Here is a 22,983-nt window from a genome sequence, read left to right as displayed (position 1 = left end):
AATATTTATATTATGCAGTCGATCAGTTGAATAAATGAGAATATCTTGAAATATTCATCGTTAAGGTATAGAATTCAAATTAGAGAGATGTGGATTATGGAGATTCAAGGTTTAGAGGTTTTTATTATGAAATATTGAGTTATCGAGGTTCGAGCTGTCGAAGTTCGAGTTATTGAGGTTTGAGTTATCAATGTTTCAATTATAGAGGTTGGAGTTATTAAGATTCGAGCTATCAAAGCTCGAGTTATCAAGGTTCGAGTTATCAAAGCTCGAGTTATCAAATCTCGAGTTACCAAGATTCGAGCTATCAAAGCTCGAGTTATCAAAGCTCGAGGTACCAAGATTCGAGCTATCAAAGCTGGAGTTACCAAGATTCGAGCTATCAAAGCTCGGGTTATCAGGGTTCGAGCTATCAAAGTTCAAGTTACCAAAATTCGAGCTATCAAAGCTGGAAGTTACCAAAATTCGAGCTATCAAAGTTCAAGTTACCAAGATTGGCCCTATCAAAGTTGGAGTCACCAAGATTCAAGCTATCTAAGCGCGACTTATCAAGATACAAGCTATTCAAGTTGAAGTCACCGAGATTCAATCTACCAAAATTCAAGCTACCAACCTTGAACTTACCCAGATTCAAGCTATCAACCTTCAAGTTACCGAAATTCGAGCTACGAAACCCCAAGTTACCAAACTTCAAATAATCAAACTCCGAGTTATCAGCATTCAAGTTACCAAGCTCCAAATACGAGAACTCCGAGCCACCGAGAAGTCGTAATCACAGAAGTCCGAGCTACAGCACTCGAAGTAACAGAAGTTCATCCGTAACAATTTCCAAACATTTGCTCCTAGATCCATCTCCGAGTCGCGAGAGCAAACCGTGTCTCAATAATCCTAACGTTACACTGTGCATTTATTTAAAACGCGTGTACCCATATACTCGGTCGCGTCTGTTGGCGCGGTGTGTCGCGCGTGTACGGACACAGACGAAGCACGCGTCGTCGCTCGTCGGGCGCGCCGGCAAAAGGGCCGTCCGTCCACTCGAGACCGAGAGTCAAAGCCTCCCGTGTTCCTCCTGTTTGTCGTGTCTTCGCAGATCCTCCTCTCTCCTCTTCCATCCATCCGTCGAAGCGAGCGAGCGAATCAGCCGGCAAGGTTCCCGTTTTCGCCTTCCGCGGCCGGTTTCACGGTCTCCTATCCGCGGTGCCGCGTCTCTCCGCTCGTCTCCGCTCGCGAGTGGGCGGCGGACGGCAATTAGCATACTCGCGTGATCAAAGCGGTGGGACACGTGCGACAAGAATTAACGACCACCAAGCGGGACGACTCTTTCCTCGCGACGAGCGAGCCCGAGCCAGAGCTCGAGCTCGCGCGCGCGCGCGATAAATCGCGCTTCCGATCCCTCGTCGACACCCGCTAGCAGCCCGCCCACGCGTGTATCTACTCGTTTGTAGATCAACTTTCCGCGGCGAGTTCCGGCCTCGCGTTATTGCGGCACTTCTCGGATCGTTTGATCGCCGGACTCGCGATAACGTGGGATTACTTCTCGTGTTACTTGCACGACTTCCGAATTTCGAGGAATTCTTCTTTTACTTCTCGTGTCTGCTTTCTGGAATTAACTGCTTAACGTATATTAGCGACAAATGAACCGAGTTTAAGAAATCGATTTAGTTTCCTTCAACACTAGGTTTACGGGCATTTATTGTACAGTTCATTCTATTGTTCCTAAAAGAATTGATGCTGAAAAGATTGTGGAAACTGGAGATTCGATAGTAGGTAATTGAGGTATATGTCGGTGTGATCGCATCAATCAAAATCGGCGTGAACATTTACAAAATAATATTTCTAAAATCCAGTATGCGTCAATTTGACGCGTTCCGTAAACCTAGTGTTAAACATCGAGTATTGCTTCTCTATTATCAATCGTTAACCCTTCACGTCGACGTTGGTTCATTCGATTGCAGCTTAATATGACGCTCTATTTATTCAAGAATATTTGGGAGTCATTGAGATGTTACCTTTGAATGGTACAATTGTCAGACTACAAATAAATATAGAAAAAATCGTTAAAACAGGTAGAGGTTGACTCGACATAGAACTGCTAAGGGTTAACCTGTAGTAAACTGAGTAAACCTTCAACGCCCCTTTTCCTAAGAAATTACAAACAAAACACAGTATGCACACAAATCAAAGTTAACAAACAAATCACAGTGCAACCAGTCAAACACACAAAACCACAAATAAATCAAAAAACCTCTTTCCTCCCCGATATTCACGAGTTCGATACGTAATTCGACTTCCTGCAGCGGCGGTCCTCCGGAAAGCCCTCCCCGCGAAGGGTTGAACTCGGAGAATCCTGGTCTAATCTAAATAAAAGCGTCGGAATCGTAATCCTAATCTGCAAGGAGCCCGCGAGGATACACCGTCGACGAAATTCGGGGCTGCCACCCCCGTCTATTGCGGCGTTCGGATCCGGGATTCGGAGCGGCCGCGCGGCGAAAACAGTCGGTGTTGGTTCAGGCGTTGGTTTTGCGGCGGTTTAAGCGTCGTTCACGCGTGAAACAAGGAGTCGGCAGGAGGAGAGAGCGCCGTGCCGGGATCTTAACGCTCGGTTAGACAAACGTTGTCGGCGGCGCGCGCGGCGGGTTGCATTAGCATATTGCGATTTGCATTTTGGTATATTATCGAAGGGTGCCCCCGCCTCGCGTCCTCTCTCTCCCTCTCTCTCTCTTTCTCTATGCTCTTCTCTCGGCACTGTGTGCCCGGCCGTGTCCCTCAACCCCCAGTGTTTTCGGAGAGCGCGTACCCCTAGGCATCTCGCCCCGGAGCGCGCCGGGCGGAACAACGGAGCGATGGCGGACGGCACGCGACGTTGAACGGATACGCGCGCGCACGATCGATCGGTTCGGATATCAGATTTACGTATCCATAACGTGATTAAATTCCGAGCCGGCGGTTTATGGTTAATTTATACCCCCGGGGGTCGGACGATAAGGAAGGGGGACGCCCGGTTATAAGGGGACACCCCTTGTTCCCCCGTGTTTATTGTCGTAACTCGCGGTTAATTTCGTAAGGCTACTACCACTCTCCCCGCTCGGATGGGATACGCCGGATCTTTCCACCCCTGCAACCGTTCCAACCCCCCGCCGCCGCCCGCCCCCATTCACCGATCGAAGGGGATCCCTTTCGTCGCGACGCGGATTTAACGTCTCGCGGGGGCGCGAAGGAGATTCCGCTTTCTTTCCTCTCGGAGCGTGTCTTCGTGGGTCGGATCGCTCGGGAGAGATTGCCGCTTGTAGAGCAGTGGATCTGGTTCTTGGCGTCTGATGATATTAACCCTTTGCACTCCGAAGTTTTTCGATAGAAGTATTTCAACGTTTTCTGATGAGACGAAGACGATATTTTGGAGAACCAACTCGACGAGACATTCATGTGAATCGGCGGAGAGAGCTATTTCAATTTTGTGGAACTAGCACCTATAAGTTGACCTCAGTGAAAATTGCCATACAATTCAATTTTCTGAAAATTCGGTACGCAATGTGTTAACACGTCGACTGCCACGAGAAACATCTACGTTTTATGTATCACTTTTTCTTTCCATAGCAAAGATACAAAACAAGACTTACTAACCCTTTGCGGACGAACGTCGACATTTCGGACGAAATTTTCATATTCGGAAGACTGAATCGCAAACGAATGATTCAATTACTCGAACAACACGAAAGTAATCTTTCTATTACTTAAGCAATCGATATATAATTTAGCTTCATCTATCAAAAGTTTCGTACGTTCCAAATCTCCGACGCAAAGGGTTGACTCGCGATAGCCTGGCACTTTGTCGACGAGAAAGAAGCGTTCCTCGACGCGGACGTTTACGCGAGAAGAATAAATAATTCATTGCTGACGATTCGATTGGAAACACTGGCCGCCCGGCGCTCCGGCATCAGCTGTACGGGGTAATTAATAAAAAAAAAATAGAAACAGGGAGGCGACCCAAGAGGATCGGCTGAAATAACGGAAATGGCGGAAATTGCGAAGCGAAGGGAGACGATCGCGAGCGGCTCCCCGTGTGCGGCGACGCACGCGGTAATTATTTCGAATGGCTTTTTATCGTGGATATCGGGAGGCCTCGTTAACCCTGCAACGCGAGGCAGATGCTTTTAATAACCAGCGAAGAAATTAGCTTCAATCGGTTCGCGCTACGCTCCAGATACCCTCAATACGCGTTCGAACCGCGGCGAGAGAAAGAAGGAAAGAGGGCGGGCGCCTGGAGGGCGGGGGGGATGAACTCTACCGGAATTCTTTGCACTTTTTTAGAGTAGAAAGAATTAGAAGGCTTTTAAGAAATGAAAAAGCGCAGACGATAGGGGAGATTAAGTCTTTGAGGCACCTGGGACAGCGCCGGGGCCGCAATACGGGGAAAATGAACCGTCTGCCTTCCGCGCGGCGACTTCGGCCCCGTAATATTGTTGCTGGACCGTGAATTATTTTCCGCGGCTTTCACCCTTTCGAACATAATAAATCGTGAAAACCGCGGGCCAGACCGTGCTCCAGATTTCGGTCCCATTGTTCTCCGCGGGGCACGCGGAGCAAGGGATGATCCGTGAGTTGGCTCCGTTTACGCGGAGCTCATTGTTTAACGGGGAAATACGTGATCCGTTGTACGCCATAAAATTTATCGCGTTCCCCGCTGGTCGAAATTATACTTTCAATCCCACTTTCCACGATAAGAGTAGAGAACAATGTGGGAATACACTTTAGAATATATTTTCAATCGAACGAGCGACGTCTAAGTTATCTTTAGATTGATAAAAGCTGAACACTCGTGTATATTTTCCTTGTTGTACATTAACCTGGATGAATCTTGGCATTTTGGTGAGTTGGAATGTTTAGATTTGGAAGTCTATGTCGCGGGCAAATTGTCTAATTAGTCGAACAGCGAGAGATCAACGCGTAGTTGACTTTTTCTCGATTAATCGATGGTTTCGTGTATTTCGAAGAATCTTCGTCGAGGGGTTTAATTCGATTGAACTGCAGTCGTAGATAACTTTGCGAGAGTATGAGTATGTTACGCGAAGGATTTAGAGCGACGTAAGTTACTTCACTTTTCATTCGAATGATTGTAGAGTTACACGCGTAACTAGGGAGCCGTATCGCCACCCTCTCGCGCAGCGTTGAAACCGGAGCGCTGTCCGCGGGCGCGGCGCGGCATCGTTTAAACAAATAATGCAATATCGCGATTGGCCAACTAATTCTCATTGTTTCGGGGCCGGTTTACACATCGTTCCCCGCGGAGTATCGCGTTACAGGTTGTGCGCGCGTGTTCGCGCGAGTATCGCGCGCGGATATATTTAATTTAGCCGGAGCCGGTGTCGGCGGTCCGTCGACGATCCGCCGGAGACACGCCGTAATTACATTATCCCGTTGTTTATTGTTCCGTCGTCGCCGGTGAAAATAAATCCGCGCGGTTTTTAATGGCCCAATCAGAAGCCGCGCGGCTCCGTTTCGCCCGCTCGCCGCTTCGTTGTTCCGTTAATGGCCCACGAGGCGGCGGCCGGTCGCGAAAACACCGCGCGAGGTTGTTGCCGCTGTTGGTTCAGCCCATGAAACTCTCATGTACCTTTCAATCCCTTGTCATACAATTTCCTCTGATTCATTTCACTATCAATAACTCGCGAGACAGCGGAGTTCCGTTGTATCTCGCGAGGAAATCTTCCGTTGCGAGAGGAAATTCGGTTAGAAGGTGAAACGTTTGGAAATAGCAAAATTTCACTTTTACCTATTGTAGGTGGATAATATTGAGTTGTATTAAATTGTTTTATGAGCTTTCACTTCGAGTTTCAAAGTTATTGAAATGGTCTCGATTGTATTCGCAGTTATTGATATCTTAAAGGCATCGAATATTCGAAATGATCTTGAGAATAAATAGTTTCATTTCAGTACTATAATGAATGTCTGACGAAACTGAAGATAATATTATTACAATTCTTATATTGATTATATATTGATCATATTAAACGCTCGGAATCTTGACTCTTTAGTTTCTGCTTTATTAAGAAAACTGATCCGTCTGCATAGGTACTTCAATGAGTGTTTACTTGGCAATGCAAACTTTAGTATTTCAAATTAATGTTGATGAAATATTAATATTTAATATCTCTAATTAATATTTCTAATAATATTTCAAATTAAATATTCAAATAATATTTCAAATTAAATATTCAAATAATACTTCAAATTAAATATTCAACTTCATAGTTTCGTTGTATCGAATCACGTGACTGAGAGTCACCTCTCGAGTGCAAAGTGTTAAACAGCAAGAGCTAAGACCTTCGACAATATTAGAGCATTCGGTTATAAACTTTCAAAGTGCATCAACTCTTCCGATACAATAGATAATTGCCTGGTTTTCGATGATTTTTCAATGTTACTAACAGCCACTTGATAATTTTCCTAAGTGATCGATTTTACTTTAACCTCTAAGATCGCGTAGCCACTCAAACGACGCGACTTCTGCTCCGCCGTAGAGCGATACGCTCGGCGAGCGCTCGCGCGGTCAATAACGCGGTCTTCCGGCGGCCTGCCGCGATATCGAGTCGAATCGATCATCGATATAAGAGGTAAACGACCCCCATTAACGTACACAACGTAATCCTGTTTTTTCTTTGCTCGCTCTGTTCGAGGTTTTTCTGCGGGCTGGAGTTTGGAGGTAGACTTGAATCGATTTCGCAACATGATCCTCATTTTGTTCGATAATGCATCGAGAACGAATAATAGATCGACGAAACTGCGTAAGTTTCATTTTCTTTATCTTCCCAAAGCTTCGCTTCTCAAAAACAAATCAAACGTCGATCAACCCTTTGCACTCGAAACTTTTTCACTAGAAATATTCGACATTCTCCGATGAGGTGTAGAAAATGTTCTTTGAAACGAACTAATGCAAAAACACATGAATTAAGAAAGGAAATTATTCTATTTCAATATCCCATATATCGATGAATCGCTTCCAAAGTGAACAGCTCAATTATCCCAGCAGCGTTCGTTAGATCTTTCTTCTTTTATTCGACGAATACCGTTCTCCCTTACAAGTTTTCAGATTCGCAGAACCAAGGGGACCGTGTTGGCCCCGAAACCGCAAGTTCACCGATATTCGAGTCGGGCATCGGCGATGCAGAAGTGCATCAACCGCCTTCTCTGTTGCTCGCCGGGCTTTTATGCTTAATCTCCAGTACGAGCAGCTGCTGTGCGTGTCCAGTCTGAAAATCTTTAATCTCGTTAGCGCTAATTCCTCGGGACTATCTTGTTAGATTCTCTATGCTGCGCGCAGGCCATCAAGCCGGGAGGTTTTTTTCGCGTAAGGAAATTAGCGAACCGGTACCCGTTCCCGGGGGAGGCGACCGCGCGATCCGCGCCACCCCCGCTCGGCCCGGCCTCGTGGCCACGTTGAAATCACTGGCCGAATTCCGCCATTCCTCCGCCATGATCCTTCTCCTCCTCTTTTCTTTTTTATTCCGTCATCGTTAAACTGTGCGATGTTGACCTGTTACGATTTTCTTTCAACTCCTACGTTAGCAATTGAAATGTTAATATTTGGCGAAACTTTGATATCACGATATTTTCAATTTTTTTTATTCCATCATCGTTAAGCGGGATGTGAACCTCTTATGATATTCTTTCAACTCCTACGTTAGCAATTGAAATATTAATATTTGTTGAAACTTTGATATCACGATATTTTCAATTTTTTTTATTCCACCATCTTTAAACTGTTACGACATTCGTCTAACTTGTACGTTAGCAACTGAAATGTTAATATTCGTTGAAACTATAGTATCGCAATATTTTCAAGCTGTTTCTGAAAGATAAATTGACGTAAGGTTTCGTGAAATTTCTACGAGAGCGGATCGAACGAAATATAAAAATAGCTGCTCGTTTGGCTAGTCGTTAACACTAGAACTACCGAATATTGAAATTGACTTTTCGAAATTTGTCTATAGAAACTCAGTCAGTGGTACTATTGAAATTCTACCTAAATCAATTTCTACGGTGATTTCTCCGAGAATGATTTGTTATCCTTGTAATAATTGTGAAAAGAATTTTGAATTTTCACATCTTTGGTACTTCTACTGTTAAGGGTTGGAATTTTAGTCGTTAAGCTACTCGTATCGTCGCTATTTCGATAGAAGTAACAAGAATTTTCTAATCACTGTGAAAGTACATTTACTGAGAAGAATATTTGTTTAATCTTGTCATCTAAAAAACAAACTACAATCACATTTCGTCGTTAATATCCCAAAATTACACGTTACAAGTCTGAAATGATCTGGGGTAAAGGGTTGAGAAATAAAAGTTCTGAAAATCGTCGAGCCGTGCTCTTCTATATAATTACCCACCTTTTCTTTCCCTGTCCCCGAGGCTTTCGATCGGGAAATGATAAAACGAAATTTTCCGGGAACCGCCGAAGGGACCGGGAGAGCGAAAGGAAAGCAAACGCGACTGATAAGCCGGTCATATCCCGTCCACGGGAGGCAGATAAGTTTTATGACATCCCCATTACCTCGGGAAACCCTTTCATACAATCTTGTAGACGTGAGGCATCCGAGCCAGACCTTCGAGAAACACCTATTGATAATTTTTATTGTCCTCGAATGATTTATGCGCGGCCCATTAGGGCGCAACGGGATCGGACAGTTCTTAGCTATGATCGAATTCTTGTTCTCTTTTTTTTCTGGGTGAACCGTTAGCTGGCGAGTTGGAATGTTAAACCCTAAAAATCTCCAGGTGATAATTAGACTTTAGCATTCCATGGATTTACAGATTTAACCCTTTGCACTCGGGAGGTGACTCTCGCCGCTTGATTTCCTACAGTAGCTATAAAGTTTGATGTTTAATATTATAATATTTATAAAATTATGGATATATAAAATTATATTATCAATTATACATCGTATAATGCATTAACCCCTTACAGACGGAGATTCCGTAAAGTATAGGAAACCTTCAGCAGACGAATGAATCGCCTATCAATTATTTAATTAATATAAGAGGAAACTGCGCACTGATCTCTTGCTGTTCGAGTAATCAAATCATTCGTCGACTTAGTCTTTCAAATACGAAACTTTCGTGTCGAGGTGTCGACAGTCGTCCGCAAGGGTTAATCTGAGAAATATTGACGTAAGATAGCTTTGTCCGATTCACGTGAATTTCTCAAAATATCGTCTCATCAGGAAATGTTGAAATATTTCTAGTGAAACTTCGGAGTGCAAAGGGTCAAAACCACAAACTGGCACGCACGCGATAAACCGAGATACTCCTAAAAACAATATATTCCCAATAATTCCAAGCGAAGATCGAAGATGGCACCTTATCTCCGTCAACGATCGAAAATTCTGCTGTGGCTTCGCTGGCCTGGATTCCCGTGGTTAATATAATTAGAAAATATCGACAGCATCTTTGATTGAAGGGGTCGGTACACGGTAAATTAAGACTCAAAGCAATCGGAACCCCGTTTCTCTTCCACGTCAAACGAGAACGTGATCCCCTATCGTTCGCCAATTCCTATTCTCAATCGCAGTTCGCCTCTATAGAGAACAATCCCTTAACCTGGACAGCCGAAACCACCCCCGAAAGCCAAGCTCGAGCCGAAAGGTTGCGCCGGCCGGATGCTACGGCGCATCCCGGAGCGTGCTCGCCGTGCAAACATTTTTCCACGTTGAGCGACGGTCGCGCACAATCCCGACCCCAACGGGGAGTTCCCCGCCCCTCGCGGTACCAATCCAGGGAGGCTAACGAGTCGTAAGTTGCACGATAATCGATATCAAGCCCGTCATTTCCTCGCCCGTAGACATTGTCCTCATCCCTCGCAGGCTCACTCCCCGTTCCTTCGCGATGACACGCTCGCGGGCCCGCAACGAGCAACCCCACCGAATCTCCGCTCGCTAGCTCAGCCAACCCCTGCAGCGCGTGCCGGTTGCGTAACCGATCGCTGGATCCCGGTTCGGCCTGCCATTCAGACTGCCCCCTTTCTCTTCGTCTCCTTTTCGCGAAGAATTTAACGTTCCAGAAAAATTGCGCGACAAAGCCAGCGCGGGGGCGGCCGAGGGTCGGACAGGGGCGAGGAGGAGAGAGGAACAAAGACAGCGAAAGAGATAGAGGGCGGCGGCGGAGGTGGCGGAGGATTGGCAGCGGGAGAGAAAAGGGGGACCGGAAGATTGCATCAGCGGGGCTCGATCGCAGCCAGCCGGAGAACGATCTATCGGAGCCAGGCACCACCTCGGGGGATCGAACAGCGCGGGCGGAATCATTCACCGGGCTGCTTAAAACAAGGCCAATCTTAATTAGGGGATGCACCGGCTCCTCCCACGGGACCCTCATTGTTTCCCTTTCGCTCTTGTTGCGCGCGGTACGCCGTCTACGTGCCAGCCAGCGAGTCTAAAAGTCCTGGGCCCCGCCCCGCCTTCCCTCCCGCCCCTCTTCTCCGTGCCCCCCACCGCAGCGCGAGCTCTCGACGCGAGTCACAGGCACCGTGTACCCCTGGGATATCAAATAGAGTACCACTGGTCTCCGCGAGTTTACGGGAATACGCCCGGTGCCTTGGCATCGTTGTCATCCACTTGCCCCGCTATGCCTGCCACCCCCGTTCTTCACCTTCGCCCGTTCTTCGGCAGCCTCGACCCCGTCTTCGGCCTCGCGCGTCTCGTCAAGCGTCTGCGAGTCGAGAATTTCGGATGGTCCAGATCGATGGATTTTGGGGAGAGATTGAGATTGGTTTGTTGGTTGTCTCGATTTCATAGAGATATGTTATATGGGGAAAGTGTAGAAGGTTGTGTGTTCAAATCACGTCGGGGTTACCTTGTTTATTTATTCTTTGTTATAATTTATTTATTATGTTTATGTGTCTTATGTCACATAGCCGCACGACATAGTCTATATATATACCTTCGCCATAAAGGCGTAATGTTGTACCTACCCCATTTTCTGAAAAATAAACGCCTTTTTATCTATTAAATCATTCGATCGAATCGAATTATGATTACATCTAGCTGAATATCACCGCATTTCCTGCGACTTAGTCTTCCAAATCTGAACGTTTCGTATCGCCGAAACGTCGACATTCGTCCGCAAAGGGTTAAGTAATCAGTAACTTAAACTTTTATACTCCTAGACGTGAAAGTTTGTCATTGTAACTTGAAAGTTACAAAATATATTCGTTTGATGAAATTATAGAAACTATTGAATACATTGCTAATCCGTATTCATATATGGATATTTATTAATTTTGTACTGCATATTTTGTTATAATCAGAACAAAAATTCGGCCCATAGAGGGTTAACGTTCCCGACCTATCTTCGTTCCGCACGCACCATTTTCAATATTCGAAACGGCCAATTGAAAGTTCTCTGTCCCATTGCCGAGGAATTCGCGACGATTCTTTTATATTCCGCGAAGGCCCGCAGTCAGGCCTTAGCGCGGCTCGAGAATCGACAGCGGCGCGCCGCGAGGAACGGTTTCCCGCGCGATTTAGCGTCGGCCCGGGGCTATTTAAGAGGCGATAAGAGTGGTTTTTTGAGAGAACGCAGATCGGGAATTGTCGTTCGCCGAGGAATACCAAGCGCGTCGCTCGGCCGGTTAATGCCGCTCGTAAAACCGCCCCGCTATTTATCCACGTTCCATTCGCGGGCCCGTATTCGTAAACGAATCCCGCAGACGCTTCCGGGCGGAATCTTCGCCAGACAACCTGACGACCGGTCGCTCTTTCGTCCCGTATCGCCTGCGTTTACGGTAGCACTCGACGACAGACGTTGTCTGATCCTCGTCACCCCTTGGACGCCCGTCGTTATTGCTCTTCGTCACTGAAACGGGAGCGACGCCGCCGCGATGATTGAAACGAGTAACGAGTGCGGCCGAGAGTCCGGACCCGAAATCCGACGAAAGTCTAAAATTACGGGACCGTTTCGAAACCTACGACGAATTCTGTGAACGCTTATAAATACACGAGCGTGAAACTTCAACGCGAACAGCAAGAAGAATTCCGGGTGAACGGTTGTTTGAACCCTTTGCGCTCGGGAGGTGACTCTCAGTCTTGATTTGATACAGCGAAATTATGAAGCTTGATGTTTAACGCTAAACTTTGTATAACGCTGACATTAACCCTTTGCACTCGAAAGTTTTTCACTGGAAACATTTCACATTTTTCGACGAGATATGGACGACATTGTTCGAAACTAATTTAATGATAATTCAGAGATAAATTAAGCGACGAGGCTATTTTATTTCAATATTCCCTGTAACAATACAAAGTTTCATTTAAAATACTAAATATTCAACTTCATAGTTTTGCTGAGTCAGATCAAGTGGTGACTGAGTCATCTCTCGAGTGCAAAGGGTTAATGAAGATTTCGACTGTTCAACCCTTTACTCTGTAGACGCCTCTTAGTCGGTTAACTAGAAATTCGTATTTAATATTGAACTTTGCACGATGCTTCGATATGTGAAATATCGATAGAAAATAGTCTCATTTCTCAATTGATGTGATTAAGTCAGTTTGAAGGAACATTGGTATCTGAATAGAAAGTGTTGATTATTTCAAAGGGTTAACATTTTGACGATGCTTGTATTCGATTGGAACTTGGAGGTTTAATAAAGAATTAATGCGAATTGGAAGTTCGAAGCTTGTTTCTAATTTCGTGATATGGTAATGAAGATTGAGAAATTTCGTCGAGCTTTAAGTTTTAACGTAAATTTCAAATTTTAAGATTCAGGTCTAGACAATTTTCAAGCACTCGTTTGCCAAGTTGTTTTCGATAGCTACAGGGAACGAGAAAGATCTTATGAAATTACGCGAAGATCCGAAGAAGCGAATTGAAATTGTAAACAAGGTGAAATCTAGTATAAACGTACGCGACGAGAAGCATGTATTTTAATATGAAATACTTCAGATATAGGACCTGCATCTGAAAGCATATGCTTCTCACTGTCAACCTGTGTACATTTGCCCGGAGCACAAAAACGTTGCGCAGCTTTGACGGCGATTGTTGCTCCGGCTCAGCTCCATATACACACCGGTGTTCTTTGACCGAGTCTCTCGAGTGATATCCTATTACAGTTTTTCCGGGGCTGTGATCGAAGAACGAGGTTGTTGTTCCTGGAGGTTGAACGGTGGTCAGGGATTGAAGTGGTCTGAGTGCTCGGAAGAAAATTGTTCCGCTCCACGGGCCGCGTTGTCTTCGTCGTAACCGTTCCTTTCGGATTCCACGTCTTTTTCCAACGGAACGAATCTACATACACGGTGTCCGGATAAAATTCAAACCCTAAGAGAACCACTGAATCTAAGACACAAAAGTCATTTCCCATATTCTCAGTACATACAAATGTATCCTAATCTTTTCACTGAATAGCATATCCTTATATAAATTCAAGCAGTTCAAATCAGACAAAAATTCTTCCTACTGGATACTAAAACCAGTGTTACACCGTGAATATTTGCTACATTCCATGGTACCAAGTTCATCTACAATAATTCTACACTCGCAACTTCCCTATAACTACATCAGAATCCTCAATCGTCTAATCATTGTAACGCACCAGCGTCTTCAACGAAGTTAGCCAAAGTCTAGATTTATAAAAACAACATTACACCATGAATACTCCCTACATTCCATGGTACCAAGTTCATCTACAATAATTCCACACCCCCAACTTCCCTATAAATACATCAAAATCCTCAATCCCCTAATCATCGCAACGCACCAGTGTCTCCAACGAAGTTAGCCAAAGTCTCCATTCCATTATCCACGAGGAAATCCTTCCTTACCAAGTTCATCTACAACAATTCTACACCCTGAACTCCCTATAAATGCATGAAAATCACCACAACACACCAGCGTCCCCAAAGAAGTTATCCAAAGTCTCGACTTCCTGATCCTTGAAGAAATCCTCGATCCTCGCAGCGGCAGCTCGCGTGGCCGCGTTGATCCTCGCTGCCACCCGGTCCTTCATCGAAGTCACCGGTGCAGCGCGCAGGGGGTGGAACAGAAGTGAACAACGGGCGACGAGGTATCTAGGCTCGAGCCGGCCGAGCAAAGTATACAAGGGGTGGTCGGCTTTGGAGAGAGGGCCGCCCGCTCGAGGAGAAGGGGTTGCCGGGAAGGGTGGTTAGTAGGATGTCGGTTCGGTAATCGATACTAATTAGGACGAGGCGAAGTTTCGGGAGCCCGCTCCACTCGACTCGCCGGTTACCATCCGAGAAGAGAGAGAGAGAGAGCGCCGCTCGCTCCTACGTACGTGCACAAGCACCGCTCGCGCACACGCGCGCGTCACGGTATATACGCCGGGCATTGTGCGCCGCGGGAGCGTGTTGGAACGTTGAACCGGTATATCTGCCTACTTACCGGGTTAATACTACGATCCACGACGTATTGTGGGCTTTCGGGGATTTATCCCCTATTATAATGTCGGCGGTGAGTGTTCCCGACGTAAATGGGCCCTATCGCTGTCACGTGGACAAAGCCGGCGGGCCGACGTGGTTATGACGGCAACGCGATACCTCGTCAAATAATAATAATAAAAATCATATAATGACGATGATAATAATAATCGTGGCACCGGGCACCGCCGCCGGAGGTTCGCCGGGAGACCGCGCCGACGATGATAAAGGACAACGCCGGAGGAAGCGGGCGAGAGAGAGAGAGAGAGAGAGAGGGAGGGAGGGAGAGAGAGAGGGAAGGACAGGCAGCCGGACTCCACGGCACACGTTTTCTCCCCGTCCGCCTTTTTCTTTCTTTCCTCCTCTATCCCCTAGCTTTTTCCCTTCTCCTCCCTTTTCCACCCCTATTGAATGGAGAGGCAGCGGCAGCCGAGCAGCCCTCCCGCGGCCCCGGATACATCATCGGATCTGAATATGGATTTCTTTCTTTCCTACCGGCGCTTTGTCGAATTATTATTCCCCTCGTTGCCTCCCCCAGCCCTCGACTCGGCCCGTCTCCCTCTTTCTCATTTTCTTTCTAAGCCTACATCCCTCATCTCCCTCCCTCGCGTTTCCCATAACGCTGTTCTTCCCTGTCTTCTTCTATGTTTCCCTTTCTCCTCTCTTTCTTACCGGTTCCCTCCTCCTTCGCGAGTTCCTTCTCCTTCCTCTCTCGTTTCTCCGTACGAGTCTCATCTTCGCCTTATTCCCTAACCGTCTCGACTTGCCCTCGCCGCCGACGACGCCGCGGCCTCGCCACCCCCGGCACAAGTGCACTCGAGTGTCGCGTTGCACGGTACGTCCCCTTATCTATCGGGACATCGACTTCCTGCCCTGGACACGCGGACACCCTTATTCCTCCTCTTCTTCTTCTTCTTCTTCTTCTTCTTTTGGTTAGTCTTTACCCTACTCCGTGGTACTCGCTGAACGTTCGATTAAGGGATGATTTAACCCTTTGCGGACGTTCGTGTTTGGAAGACTAAGTCGCAGGCGAATGATTTAATTACTTGGACAGCAAGAGATTAGCGAGTAGTTTCTGTTTTTGCTATTATTTAAGCGATCAATGTATAATTTAGCTTCATCTGTCGATGGTTTTGTACATTTCGTAGAATCTTCGTTCGCAAAGGGTTAAAGAATTGAGGGAAGACGGAGAGAGGTTTATCGACACGTCTAGCGCGACGTTTGAGCGACATCGGTGCGCGACACCGGCTGTGTCAAGGTTAAACAATAGCAGTTGTAGTAATGAAGTTTAATTAAAACATTAATATTAACCCTTTGCACTCGGAAGTTTCTTACCAGAAATATTTAATATCTTTTGACAAGGCAAAGACGATATTCTTTGAGATTGACTCGAAGAGAAATCACGCGTACACTGAGGAACGAAGCTATTTTACTTGAATATTTCTCAAAACGATGCACTATAGGGAATATAACATTAAATATCAAATTTTATAGTTTCATTGTATGAAATCAAGTGGCTAGTAGGATTCACCTCTCGAGTGCAAAGGGTTAATGAAGATTTCGACTGTTGAACCCTTCGCACTCTGTAGACGCCTCTTAGTCGCTGATCGATTTGACAAAGCAAAGCTAGAAATTCATATTTAGTATCGAACTTCGCACGATGCTTCGACACGTGAAAGATCGCGTTGATTAGAAACAACTTTTCGAGATACGGGAGAAGATCAATATCCTCAACGGCACCCCTTGGACGCAGCGAAAGGTCCTCCGCGGAGCCGGTGAAACCCGGAACCTCCCTCCTTGCTTCTCCGCTTGCACCCCGGCGCTGTCCTTGACCGCGTTAGCCAGCGGACCGGTTCATTCCGTTCCCCGAGGGGTGAAAAACTGTCCTCCGTTCCGGCGCTAACACGTAACCCGCGTATTGATTGCAATATTCCGCGGCTATCAACGCGTTTAGGGGTCTGGGTTACCGCGGAACGGTGTTTGGCGAATGGCTGATCCCGATCGTAAACATCGGCGGCCGGTGTTCCGCTCGCCGATGATCGCCGGCCATTCACCGTTCGAGGAGTTCGAAACAGTCCGGCTGCGCTCGTCGATTCACCGCTAATCCCCGGCCCGTTTTCGGGTCCGCCGACATTCGGACCCCCGGAGTACTTTACACAAGATAACGGTCGGTTACTTTCTCTCTCTCTCTCTCTCCGTTTCTCGGAGTATCGTCGCCGGGGGTACGACGCCAATAAAACCGCGCGCGCACACCCCCTCTCGCTCTGTTCTTCCGAGTGAGCGCCGTAAACCGTGGCCAAACAAACTCGAAATAGCTAGCCGAAGAGTCTGGCCCCGGCGAGAGGGAAGAGGACGCGGCAGAGGAGGCGAGACAGAGGGAGAAAGGTTTGCTGTTGCTGCCCCCGCCTCGTATTCCCGGCCGCAAACAAATAATAAACGGCTCCTACGCCGTTCCCGCGGAACGGCCGCACCGTGCCCCGATAGACCGGCCTCGTTAGATGACTCATGTGATTTCCTCGCGGGACAGGACCCGATACTAGGAAACCATTCGCGGGACTACGGCGCGACGCGCCTTTCGCAGGTTTTAAGGGCTATGTACAGGGTGTGTCTTGGGGTACCTTTTGCCGGCGGATTTTCTGGGAATCGTGGAGGAAGTGGGTTGTTCTGATTGATGGTGATGAGTATCGGCGCGGATAACGGTGTCAGTGACACTGGTTGAATCGATACGGAGTGTTAGTGATTAGGTATAGATGAAACTGATGTGTAGATACAGTGATACTAGATAGTGATAGAATTGGATTTCAGTCGATTGTTCGGGTAATACAACTAATGACAATTTTTCTATCTTTGAATAGGTATAATAATGTAGACACGGTTTAAGTGACTTTATTACAACATAAACATTCACTGAATTTTTACTGTACGATGTGAGGTTTATTTGTAGCTGTTACGGTGTGAACACTAATTTTCTATTAGCCCTTTGAACTCTAGGCTCCAATATTGCAACAGTTAGAATATTAGATATTTTAATGAATCAAGGGAACTACCATAAAATTATTAGATTTTCTATTAATAATTATTAGATTTCTGTTAAAAGATCGAAGGTATGTTATAGGATTTTTCATTTTCATTAGAGGTGCCATAAAAATTAGTTGCAGTTGCTGATAGATTACAAAATCATCTGGAGTGCTAAGGGCTAACCCTTTGGTACCGATAATCGGATATCTGGAGACAACCGGTATTCAGATTATCAATCGTCCACTGTATCGTTCCAACACCTTCGGAAAACAATCCTGCGATGCATCGAAAGGTCACGTGAGTGATAGGTTAGGTGACTCATGCGATTTCCTCGCGAGACAGGACTCGATACTAGGAAAAGGAAACCATTCACCGGACGCGACGCTCCTTTCGCAGGTTTGAAGGGCTGCATACAGGGTGTGTCTTGGGAAAACTCGTTACTAGTGGATCTTGGAAGCAATGAGGACAAGGTTTATGGCTACGGTGTGTTTGAAAAACAATCTCTGCATACATTGAAAGTTGTTAGTGATAAATGCATTGCCTTTAACGATTTAAAGCTACCTCGAAGAAAATCGTTAAAATATTGTTATAAGAAGCATGAGAAGAGAATAATCCTCAGACTCAAAAGATTGTGACTCATCCTTTTTCATTCGTCGTTAACTTCATGTCACTGCAATTGTATCAAAGGACATTTCTTTACCACATTCTCAAATTACATATACTTGTAATCGTCGAATGAAATTCAATAGAATACTACCCTTTCCAAACTAAATTTCAACATTTCCCTTCGAAACGTTTGAATTCATACACACGTTGAATGAAATTCAATCAAACACCACCGCCCTTTTCAAACGTAGTTCCCAAATTTCCCTTCGAAACATTCTCAAATTACAAACACTTGTAATCGTCGAATGAAATTTACCTGAACACCGCCCTTTTCAAACATAGCTTCCAAATTTCCCTTCGAAACATTCTTAAAATACATACACTTGTAATCGTCGAATGAAATTCAATCGAATACTACCCTTTCCAAACGTAATTTCAACATTTCCCTTCGAAACGTTCGAAATTCATACACACGTCGAATGAAACTCAATCAAACACCACCGCCCTTTTCAAACGTGGTTTCCAAATTTCCCGTCGAAACGTTCGAAATTCCTTTCGAATCATATTCCGTTCGAAACATTCTTAAATTCCAAACACTTGCAATCGTCGAACGAAACTCACCCGACCACCGCCCTTTTCAAACACAGTTTCCAAATTTCGAACGAACCATTCGAAATTCCTTTCGAACGGACGTGTCAAGAATCAAGCGGAGAGGCTCGATCGCCACAGAGCTCGGAACGCCTCGTTTCCTTTATCCAGGCGGCGGCGTGTCGTACGTGTAGGCTGATGGCCGACGATCGTTCCAAACGTTGCCCACGGGGTTGCAATCATCGTTTTCGAGGCAGCCAAGGCCACACCCTTGATTCTCATTAAGATTTACCGCCTAAACGAGCGCTACCTATGTCCGGACGGGTACGGGGGCTACCATCCGGACCCCTCGTCGAAAATAATATAAAATGATGCGGCCGCTTTTTAGAACGACGACGCCGATTAGGAACGACCGGCCGAGCACGCCGCTCTCCCGCCACTCGACTCCTTTAGAATCTCCTCAGCTTACAGCTGACTCTCCTCTCCGATAGTCATTCGACTCTCGAACGTGACTCGGCCGGCAAACAATAATCGTGAAAATTCCTCTAAAACTTACGGCCCCTGTCAACCCACTCGCGTTAGGTATTCATTCGACTCTTACGTTCGATCGAGCTTCATTCTTATAAATTAGTCTAAATTATATATAAATTTAGAAACTTTCGTAACAATACTGTCGTACCGAAGATTGAACGAATATTGTCGTCAAAGCTAATTATACGGGAAACTGATCAAATGACTGATTTTAACCCTTTGCACTCCGTTGTCGCCTGGCGACATTGTAAGATAAGTTTATAACTTCGTTTTTAGTCAAACATAACTTTAAAATAAAATAACTATCCTTCTTAATTTATATATGTTTTCTTATTAATTAGTTTCAAAGAATATCGTCTGTATCTCATTAGAAAATATTGAATATTTCCGGTGAAAAACTTCTGGAGTGCAAAGGGTTAATATTCCATTATTTTCACGTTGTATGTTTTTCTCGGCGAAATCGTGCGGCACTGAACGTTAACATTGACACTGGCATTTTTATAAACATCCATCGAATTCGATTTGCAAGATTCTTCGTTTTCCTTTTTGTACTACAACTTGAACATCGAACTATTTTCCATTATCGATGTGTATCGTGTTTTCTACGCGTACATCCACGAGCGAAGCTAACCATTATTCAAGTTCCAAAGGCTTGAACAAAAACAAAATTCGCCTGCACGTTCTCGTAAATATTATCCAGGTGGATAATAACTCGAGGATAGAGCTGAGTTCGTAGAGAGGCCGCGAATCACGTTTTTTACAATGAAATATTCGTTCGTGGGAAGGATAGCAGGGGCTCGCTCGCGGAGGAGCACGTAAAGCTACCGAGGATCACGGCAGAAGGAACTTTCGGCGTGACGAACCACCTATAATTAGAGCAGGTATTCGAGTGAAAATTATAGAGGGGAAAAGGACGAAGGGCAAGCTAGGGCAAAGCGACGCTGGCGGGGAAGAAACCGGGCGAGGACTAGTGGAGGGGAAGCCGTAGGCCGCGAGCCGGCATCGTGGACTAACGACAAGGGAAAACGCCGAGAGAAAACGAGTTTAACCCCTTGCCTTACAATAACGTGCGAGAATCGCGAACAATTTAAATGGGATCTAACAAACATAAACATCACTTGATTCTTGTCAATTAAAATGAAATATTGTTGTTTCGTTATTAGTTATTATATTGTAGAGCAAACGTAGATATAGGAAACCCATAGAATGGTCCTGTTTTTCTAATAAATTATCAAACATAAACATTACTCAATTCTTTTGTATTCAAATGAAATATTGTTGTTCCGTTATTAATTATTATATTGTCAGGAAAACATAGATATAAGAAACCCATAGAAGGGTCCTCTTTTTCTACTAAATTATTACTGACAAAGTTGTATCTATCACAGGTGAAAAATAAATCATAAGGCAAGTTAACTTTTTCTACTAGGAATGTTCATCGTTTCTTCATAAATTCTTGAAATTTCTTGAAACATCAGTGATACCTTTTACGGCTGACACGAAGAGTCTTACTTTTGACACGAAGAAAACTTTTACTATAAACATTCAATCTTGACTGCTAGAGATCCCATAGATCACGTTCATCGGAGTTCCTTCAATTAACAAGACAGAACGAAACGAACGAACCGAAATATTACGACACGAACCGAAAGATTAACCCTTAGCACTCGAAGAGGTGACTCTCACCGTTTGATTTGATACAGCGAAACTATAAAGTTGAACATTTAGTACTTTAAATTAAACGTCGTATCGCTATAGGAAGTATTTAAATAAAATAGCTTTGTCGCTTAATTTATCTGTGAATGATCGTTGACCCTTTGCGGTCCGAAGTCCTGGTTTCTCACTTCGAGATTCACGTCGACGTCAGTTCATTCGATTACAGCTTAATACGATGCTCTATTTATTTACTCAAAAATATTTAAGAATCATTGAAACATTACCTTTAAACGGTACAATTGTATACCACAAAAGATATAGAAAAAATCGTTAAAACACGTAGAGGTTGCAATAAAATAGAATATCTACTGTTAAGGGTCAATAGATTGACAATTCAGTTCGCCTATCGTTAAACGAGTTTCTCGAATAATTCCTCCGAGAAACATCTGTTATCCTTTGAATAATTGCAAAAAGGAGAAATCAGGAATTTCGAGCCGTCTGGTAGATTCAGCGTCAAGACGATCGAGACGCGGACGAGGCAAAAGTGGTTTCTTTCGTTCGCGCAGCATCGCCGGTACTTTCGGCTGAGAAGAGAGTATAGGTTTAGCTAGCAGGTGCTTATTACCTGGCCGGCATTAAATAAATTCGATAATTGTGCCGGCGCTGCCTTTCTATCGTGCCCCGGCCACCCGTGCGCTCGGCCGATCGAACGCGTCCCGGCGGAATTCAATTTGACACGCTTTCACTCAACTTTCACCCGATCGTATGAACTATTGGTACTAAAACATTGTCCCTTGTCCCTTTACACGGATTCCATTGAATGTCCCCGTATCGACCTTCGACTGGCCGGGGCCCTCCCGACCGGAGAAACTGGTCGCGGTCAGCCGCCGAGTGGTTGTTTCGTAACAACCGTAACACGGGCAAAACGAAACAGCGAAATTAAACAGTATTCTTTGCTCTCGCGCATTGTCGTCTCGGCCCGGCCCCGTCCGACGAACAATGAAGCTGTAAATACGCCGGCAAAACAGCCGGTGCTTTAAATTTCCCTTTTACTTTGCATCCCGGATAACTTACCCCCGAGTTTGATAAGAGTTCGGCTGTTGCGGATACTCGGAAAATTCTTGTCTTTCTCGTTCGATGTCGCGTGTCAGTGTATTGGCGTCTCGATGATTCATCTCGTTTTGCACTGAAAGTATTGCACCAGTTCTCCAATATTGCACCAGTTCTGATATTAAATATTTTAATGAATCTTATCAAAGTTTCAACAAATATTAACATTTCAATTGCTAACGTAGGGGTTGAAAGAAAATCGTAACAAGTTAACATCGCACAGTTTAATGATGGAATAGAAAAAATTTGAAAATATTGCGATATCAAAGTTTCAACAAGTATTAACCCTTTGAACTCTGTAGGCTCCGATATTGCACCAGTTCTAATATTAAGTATTTTAATGAATCTTAAAGAAACCACTCTAAAATTACTCGATTTTCCACACATCCAAATTTTGCACTAACAAGGAAAACAAAAGTTCGGAAACGAGACGAAACAAAGGACCATCGATTTCGTACGATCGAAAGTTATATACTAGACTTCATCAATTTACTATATCGAATCAAGCGATGACCGAGAGTCCGTCGAATGCGGTAGCTAAATTACGCCTGTCGTTCAAGGAAAACGAAGCTCCCTCGATTTTCAATGAATTTCATGTTCGGTTTCTGCATAAGAAGCGGTTACGAGAGGAATGATGCGGTGTAATCTAAGCGAGCAGACTGTCGAAGGTTACTTTTTTATTTTCCATCGAGCTCGGACACCATTACGCCGCTACCGCCGTTTAACCTTTAGTGCACAGGCGAAACTGCGCCGGGTATAGTACTCCATTTTCCCGCGGCGCGTTATTGACGATAAAATGGCGTCTGATGGACGCAGTCCGAAGGAATTGTACGAGGCGAGGGGTTAAACGCCGATCGCCGCGGGTTCCCGTCATCAGCGGAAGTATATGAATGATAAAATCCCTTCGGAACTGTCGTGCCTGTAGCTATTTATTGTTCGATCCTGGAAAACGCATTCTGGAAAAGGTGAAATCGCGCCGGTTGTCCGAGTTAGGGTTTTCCAATTCTGCCCGCGACTTCCGTGGAATTCTCTTATGTCTGTCATATGTATTCCGCTT

At 45.2% G+C, this 22,983-nt stretch overlaps 1 protein-coding gene across 1 annotated transcript in view; it reads left to right on the top strand.

Moving 5' to 3' along the window:
- Nucleotides 1–22,983, top strand: part of LOC116425037 (protein Wnt-4) — a 104,596-nt gene that overhangs the window by 58,276 nt on the left and 23,337 nt on the right. The gene's annotated exons all lie outside the window — the stretch shown is intronic.

Source organism: Nomia melanderi, chromosome 7 (assembly GCF_051020985.1).
Source record: "Nomia melanderi isolate GNS246 chromosome 7, iyNomMela1, whole genome shotgun sequence".
In the NCBI taxonomy this organism is placed as follows: domain Eukaryota; kingdom Metazoa; phylum Arthropoda; class Insecta; order Hymenoptera; family Halictidae; genus Nomia; species Nomia melanderi.
Note: the sequence above shows the minus strand (reverse complement) of the source record. Positions and strands in the feature narration are given on the sequence as shown.